Source organism: Diospyros lotus, chromosome 13, assembly GCF_014633365.1.
Source record: "Diospyros lotus cultivar Yz01 chromosome 13, ASM1463336v1, whole genome shotgun sequence".
Lineage (NCBI taxonomy): Eukaryota > Viridiplantae > Streptophyta > Magnoliopsida > Ericales > Ebenaceae > Diospyros > Diospyros lotus.
This window is the reverse complement of record NC_068350.1, coordinates 4,201,418-4,210,208: the sequence shown is the minus strand read 5'-3', so window position 1 is coordinate 4,210,208 and position 8,791 is coordinate 4,201,418.

The window sequence follows — 8,791 nt, the reverse complement described above, 5'->3', positions numbered from 1 at the left end:
TGCCTTAGCATAATTAATTAATTTGGCATCAGTAAGTCTCCCTTATAAATAGCTTCTCCGTTCTTGTGTATGGTATTATCCCAATTTAAGAGAATTCCCAAACTAGAGCGTATCTAGAAAGATTGAGAATTTTTGTAAATAGAGAATTAATTTCGTTTATGTAAATTCTTCTGTAGAATTTTATTTTAGTGAAATAGATTTGATTTTTTCTCAATTATATTTTTTCTTTCGTTGTTTATATTCTTTGGTTTTCCAACACTAGCTCTTATATATATGATTACGTACTTTCTTTTATATATTTTAGTCTTTTATCATTTATTTATGCTTAATTAGTTAAATCATGTGATTAATGTGTTAATTTGTGGTGGTAGAAGGTAAATGCAAACAGTCCTCAATTGTCCCCATTAATCCGAAAATAGTAGTGAAAATTAGATATATGGTGTTGGTTGGTCCCTAATCTATACGAGAGCTGGAAATTATTAAGGGAATCATCAACATCAATGTAATGCCAACTCTAATGAAAACACTAAAATGTGTTCAATTCTTTTAAAATTTGTAACACTCCACACTTAATTTTGGATCTTATGGAAAATTAAATTTGTATGTACGTTGAAAAATGACAATAATCACAAATTTTCAATTAATATTAAATTTTATTATTATAATAAATTAATTAAAAATAAAAAAATACCAAACCTACGTTAAGTGAAGGAAAATGGCTCCAATTGGTGATTTAAGAAGGGAAAATAGAGGGGGGTGGGGGGGTGGGGAAGTCCGACTTTAATGAATTTTAAATAAAAGAAAATTCCCATTTTATTCAAGGATTTTACTTAAATTAAAGATAAATTAAGATTTTACTTAGGTTTACAGTCTAATCAAGGTTAGTAATTACAGTTTTTTTTCCCCTCTCAAATCATCAATTAGCACTACTTTCTTTATTCAAGGATAAATATGGTATTTTCATTTTTAACTAATTTATAGAAATAAAATTAGCCTTAATTGTTCCAAAACCCATTGGGTCTCAATGTGCTCCTACTAGTAAGGGACTAGTGGATGGTGGGTCTTCTCCCATCCCTGTTCCTTCAAAGTCGAGTGTCGGCCATTATCTCCTTAGTCAAGTAGGTGTTCATGAGGGCTAACAGGGTCTGTTTTTTAATGCAAGAAGATCAAAATATATATCCTTTCAGTTAGTGGCTCGAATTCCCAAGATTGTCATTTGGAAAATCTTGACATAGATAATTCGATTAATGCAATGTTTAATTCTCATGAAATATCCAGCTTGCATTCTATGTAGACATGGCCACGGTTCATGAACCGCCGGTTCCGGTTCAAAAAATCTTTGAACCTGAACCGAATCGCCAGAGGGCGGTTTGGGACGGTTCGGTTTCGGTTCCAGTTCGTGCCGGTTCGGTCAACGGTTTGGACCGGTTCGGTCAACGGTTTGAGCCGGTTCGGTCAACGGTTCCGGTTCCGGTTCAAACCGAATTTTTTTAATTTTTTTTAAATATTGTTGTATTCAATTTTGGTCCTTGTTCCGTTGTTTGGTTCGGTTTGGTTTCGATTTTTAATTGTTAAATGTAATTGTAAATATAAATATTCTCAACCATATTTTTAATAAAAAAACACTACTAAAAATTGAAGAAATATAAGTAATAATTTCATTAAAAATAATTAAAACAACTAAACAAGTATGTAATACAAGTAATTAATTTTTACAAATGTGAAAAATAAAAAATAAAAAATAGAATTAGACTTAATTTCATTAAAAAATAATTACAACAAAAATGTAATACAAGTAATTAATTTTTACAAATGTGAAAAAAAATAAAATATGGACTTGGATCCTACGCATCTTCATTGGAGTCGGAAGTCGCCGTTGTTGAACCATCATTAACCCATTCGTCAGATGATGATGAATGGATAAGTTCTTCTTGACGTCGCATGTTAGCTCTTTCCCAATCATCGAGGCAAACTTGAGCTTCCAATGATTCTGGAGCCAATCTTGATCTTCTTTCGTCCAAAATGTTGCCTCCACTACTGAATGTTTGTTCAACGGCTACAGTTGAAGCTGGAACTGCAAGAAGTTGACTTGCAATAATTGCAAGAGTTGGAAATGTCTCCTTGTGCCTTTTCCACCACTCCAAAATTTCAAAATTTAAACCTGTATCATCACCAAACTCAAAAACTGTGGTTAGATAAGTTTCGAGCTCCGAATGTGAGCTCAATCTAGGTTTTTTCCTCCTTTGATCTAAAAATTTATGACCTCATTTCATTGGTTGGGAGGAAGAGGAATGCGGAGCCATGGATGGAAATGATTCTTCACTACTAGGAGCAATAACATATGCTTCATATAATTGATTGCATAAAGTTCTAACCTTAGAAATTATAATATTCACATCAATTTCTTCATTATTTTCTAATCCTAACAACGAATAATAGTTAGACAAACACTCAATTAAACCATCAAATTTACACCTAGGATCAAATACCATAGTAACAAGAAAAATTTCAGGAATAAATTGATAATAACGTAACCATTTTTCTCTCATTTCTAAAACAGCATGACAAATTTCTTCAACATTAATTCCTTCCATTAATACACCGGCCACATTCATTGCTTCTATTAAAAATTGATGTGAAGTTGGTTTATAAACACTACTAAGTGTATGAGTAGCATCATTAAAAATTCGTAAGATATTCAAAATTGAACTACAAACATTCCACATAGTTGGAAAAATAGGATATTGTGGAATATAATTTGCTGCAAAAGAACACAATAAATCTTTATATTCAAAAGATTGATTAAGTAATTTAAAAGTTGAGTTCCAACGAGTAGGGACATCTTTTGAAAAACGTTTTGGGGTTTGACCATTGGAGGTCCAAAAATGTGCCCATGCTTTTGCAGTTCGAGGGTGTACCCAAATATAAGAAATAACATTTCTAATTGGATCTAAATAAGAATTAAGTGACTTAATACCATCTTGAACACATAAATTTAAAACATGACATGCACATCTAACCTGAAAAAATCTTCCACCAAAATTTGGTTGGCAAATTCTTTTCAATTCATTAATAGAAGCAGTATTAGCCGATGCATTATCAAAAGAAATTGAAAAAATTCTATTAACTAATCTATATTCTTGTAAAATTTGTTGAATTAATCTACAAATATTTTCAGCATTATGACTTTCATCAAAACATCGATACGCAAGAATTCTTTTTTGTAAAACATAATTTTCATCAATCCAATGACAAGTAATACCCATATATGAATGAGTTTGCCAATGATCACTCCAAATATCACTACAAATAGAAACATTAATATTATTGTTTTGAAAATATGTTATCAATTCAATTTTTGAGTTTTTAAACAATTTTAACAAATTCCTTTTCAAAGTATTTCTAGGAATTGATTTAAAACTAGGATTAACAAAGTTTTGACAAAATCGAGTAAAACCTAATTTTTCACCAAAACTAAAAGATAAATGATCAATTGCTACCATTTCAACTAAACCAGACCTACAATTAGCTTCATTATAATGAAATAATTGAGGAGAGTTTGAAGAGGTAGCAAACCCGGATATTTGTGTTTGATCGCGGCTCAATTCAACCTTGAGCGGGTGCTTTGTTTGCAAATGTCGGGCGAAAGTACCATATCCACCTCCTTGCTTGAATTTGTATACCTGATTACAATAATTACAAGATACATCAAATTTACCATCTCCTTTTGGTGTTTTCTTGAAATGAATATTAAAAATATCAGAAGTAGAAATTTTTCCACCTCCCTTTTGTTGAGTTTCACTCTCTTGTGTTTGAAAATTTTGAGCTTCAAACTCAACATTTTCAAAATTTCTACCTTCACTTGCCATTTTTTTGAAAAAAGTATGATAATAAAAAAATATAATAATGATAAAATAATATAGTAACAAGTAATAAATAATTAACAATATAATTGAATAAATTGATAAATAACAAAATGAGAAGATTGAAGAAATTGAAATTAAAATATTAAATGAGAGACAAAATTGAGAGAATAATAGCTTGAGACTTGAGAGAGAGAGAGAGAGAGAGAGAGAAAGTGTGAAAAATGAGTGGGGGAGGGAGGGGTATATATAGATAGGAATTATAAAATTTAAAAAAAAAAAAAGTTGGCTGGGGGTGGCAGCCAACGGTCCAATTTTGGACCGTTGGGGGGGGGCCAACGGTCCAAAATTGGACCTTTGGGGGAGGGGGGGGAGGGGGGGTGCAAGGCCGCACGGGGGGGGCCACGGGGGAAGAGGGGGGGGGGACGGCCGGTTCCGCGGAACCGGAACCGGCGGTTCCGGTTCTCCGGAACCTTGAACCGGAACCGAACCGAATTTCGCCGGTTCGGTCCGGTTCCGGTTCGACCGGTTCCGGGTCCGGTTCCGGCCGGTCCGGTTCCGGTTCGAACCGCCGGTCCGGTTCAATTTTGGCCATGTCTAATTCTATGGATGTTTTCCAAAATTTAGGTCTCAACCAGAGTTGGCAAATGGTTCTGGCGGCCCATGGGCCGGCCTAGTTAGCTTGCCTCCCAACTCAGTCCGATATTAAACAAACGGGTTGGGCCAACCTGGCACTATAACAAATGGGTTGGATTTGGTAGTGCTTTATGATCCACGGCTCAACCTGGCATCAAAAATTTTTCAATAAAAATTTTTTATATTTATTTATGCACTCTGGTCAGCCCATCCCGTCTTGACTAGTTTATTAAGGGTCATAAGGTTGTGCTGAGCCCTCATTTCTTATTGTTCGGCCTGCCCTATTTCTCTCGTAGGACTAAATTCGACTCGGCCCACGAAATAGGTGAGCCAAACGGGAGGTAGGCCGGGCCAGGTCGACTCACCCATTTGCTATCTCTAGTCTCAACACAAATGAGATTATCAAAAGAAAAAATAGGCTGAGTTAACAGGATAGTTAACTTGTCTGCTTTTTGTGTGTTTTATTGTTTTCTTTTGTTGTGTCAGCTTTGTGTTGTTTTCTCTTTTTACGTGTTCTATCAGGGTATGCTCCAGATTAATTCTTTCAATTTTTGTGTAATGAATTTGCTTATTTACCATACAAAAAAATAAAATAAAACATAAACCATGTAGACCTTCAACCCTAACGTTATAGTGACGCTGCTCTACTGCACCACTAGCTAGTTACACCCACCCACGTAGCTTGGCCTCAATGCCGCCTTGAGCTTCTCCTTTCTTCCCAACAAGTTCAATTCACTACACAAGTGAGTGAATGACATGTTAATAATAACGAGGATGTGTTCCATGGACTATCTTATAGTATCCTACAAAGTTAGCATATTATAGGATGTTGCATGACCCCTTACTACCTAGGTTGTAGTGGCGGGTCAAGAAAGAATTTTAATCTGGATCAAATTATAATTATTTGTAATAATATATATAAAAAATAAAAAAAATAAAAAAATCAGCTAGGGCTTAGGCCTCAGCTAGCCAAAACGTGGCTCCGCCACTGCTAGGTTGTATGGAGACAGATATAAAAAATGGGTTCATAGACAGATTTGAGAAATATTTTTTATACAAAACGAAAATGGGACAATGGTATTTTTTTTTTAAAAAAAGAGTAAAAAACAGAAACACATGGTAAAGTATAAACTTAAAAAAAATAGAATTTTTTTTATAAATATAATTTTATAAATATATTATTTAACATATATACATACATATCAGATATTTAGATAAATGATTGATTTATATTATTATAAATATAAAATATAATAATAATATAAATATATACATTCCTCTCCCCCTCGTCTCGCCTCTCGCTACAGATCCTCTTGTGGTCATTTTGCTTCTCGCCATCGACTTTATCACTGGTCGCTGTCTCGTGTCTCGTCTCTCGCTCTCATAGGCTCGCCTCTCACAGTTCTATCCTCCCTCTCCATTGTCTCTCGCCATCGCTACACACTCTTCCTTTTATTGTTATATCCTCCATCTCCGTTGTCTCTCGTTGTCGGAAATACATTTCCAACCATTTTATATAATTTGTAAAATAGCCTTAAAATATTTCACAAATTACAAAAAAGATTCGAAAAACGTTTTAAGCCGTTTTTTTCATTTTCAAAATAGGAAACAGTTTAGAAATGTCAAAATAATGTTTTCAAGCTATTTTTTGTGTTTCAGAGCTCGGTACCAACTACAAACTTAGCATATTTAGGCTTTTAATTTGTTTTGCCTCCTCTGTTACTAAAGAATCCTGATTTTATGTTGTTATTTTTATTTATTTTAAAACTAAAAAAAGATGTTTAGGTACACTTGTACATTTATTTAGACTATATTAAATGTGTAGATGACATAATAATGTTTTTGGCTCTACCATAGGTAGTGACGCGAGTCACTTGTTGAACCAGCAAACCTTATACAATGCTATCCGAGCATTGGGAGCGTCGCCACGAGCGATTTGCCTCCCGCCTCTTGTCGGCCCGAAGTCATACTCCACCGCTGCACCGGTCGCCGTGGAGTCTGTGTAGGTGCCGTGGCCGAAGTCGTCGCACGATGATAGGAAAAAGAGACGTCCAAAGGATTCTAAAGGGCCCTGTTCTTGTTCGAATCCTCGGTAGTAGTAGTTGTTGGGATTAATACATCAAATTTCTTTTTATAGAAATTTGTAAGGAAACAAAATAACTAGTCAAATAACAAATGCAATCATAAAAGTAAAGGAATAACTAATTTACATAAAAAAACTCTTTTAATGTGAGGAATAAAAACTACGAAATCAAAGTCTATCAAAAAGTTTTACTAATATCACTAAATTTGAATTACAAAAACCTCTCAATAATCACAAGAAACAAGAGACAAAACAGAATAAATCTTATCTCAAATTAATAAAATAATTAAAGAGATAATGAATAACAGATAGAACTAAGAGATAATACGAAGATGACTCAATTCCCAAGGATCTCGACCTCCAAAATAGATCTCCACTGTCTAGATTTTAGAACCACGAGTCCAAAATATACTCTCCAAATTTCACCTCAATCAAACTATAATAGACTGTCCGATCGCCTGTTTGATCACCGCTACGCAATCAAAAACAAAAATCTAAGCCAAACCACAAACTAGAATGAAAATGGCTCGTTTCTCAAGAATCCTGACCACCAAATCAAATCTCTACTGTACAGTTCCTAGAACAAGGAATTTCAAGCATACTTTCAAACTTTCAGTTGAATCGGAACATAAACGACCATTTGATTGACTGTTCGATCACAATTGCGTAGATAAAAATAAAAATCTGAATTTCTCAACAATGAGGGAAATCTAACCCAACAATAGCGAGCACCAATTAGTTTCTTACATAAAATGACAAGAATTAAAAATTAACTAAAAATAAATGGACACATATTTAATTTTTTTTCTGAAAAAAATATTTTAGTTCTCAAATAAATTAATTACACTCTATACTTACTCTAAATAAACTAATTACACTTTATACCTACATTTTTTTTAAAGAATATACCTAACACGCAATGTGCCAAGGTCAAAATATTTAAATAAAATATGAGATTTATAAAATTAGTTAGCAGAGTCAAAATTGGTAAAATAGTTAGAGGAATTATTATTATTTTTTTTTTCAGGAAAAGGGTTAAAAATGATGATATGATTTTAATGATGGAAAAATGAAAATTCCACTTTTTCCTGTCATTTTACGTTTATTTATGTAATATATAATATATGTTCACCTGTTGCAGCTATAGGGTGAAAACTTATCTCCAGTTTGACATATGCCCTTAAATCTCTCCGGCACCGGACCTAGTCCTTCCGGGCTGAAACTCGGCGCCTCCGGCCAAACTCCTACGAGATGAAGAACTGTACATTAGTATCACCAGGGTGATGATGCAAATCGCATGAGAGTTAATTTGCCTGATAAAAGACTCAAATTTGATTTCCCATATAACCATGCCTTCTATGGGTTAGTGTACCCAACATGAAAAAAAATTGTAATGTTAATAATATTACCGCTATCAAAATGGCCAATAATCACATCATGATTTTGAAGGGTGGAGACATGGTTGAATACACTGCTATCACCGGTTGCGTTCAAGAACTTCCATGATCGTGTGGTCTGAAGCTCGTACTGTTTCGACCTCAAAAAACATAAACAATCGATTCTCTTTCTTCAAATCATGAAGAATAATTAGAACGTACAATTCCAAAACGAATAACGATAATCAATACACGGAGACACAAAACCATGCATGAAACATAAAGCATTTCCAAGTTAATTATTACTAGTTGATCACCCATGTGATGCATGGATATCGTTAAAAAAAAAAATCGTTAAAGCAAAAGTTATATAATTTAGTAGTTACAATAAATAAAAATCACAATAAAAAAGTAAAAAATAAACAAAATAATCGTGTTACAATCATGAAAATACAATAAAAGGATTACAAATTTGAAAAGATTTCCTTATATACATTGAAGGGTAGACGAACAATAAAAAACACATAACTTTATCCCGAAACCATGTAAAAAATAAACCTAAATTAACATGTAATACAATAAGCAATGCGTAAAAAAATACAAAAATTACACGATAACAGGAAAAAATAATAAACGATAACCAACCTCTTTATTCTAAAATATGCATTTAAGGGTAGATATTTTTTTTTTTTTAATTTTCACGTGTATTTGTCTCATATGTGCGTACCACACGAATCCTCAAGGTCTAATTTTTTCTAGTTGCATTCATATTACTCACTTAACAAAATAGTAATATTATGTTACACCAGAAGAGCAAACTGGATAGAAAAATA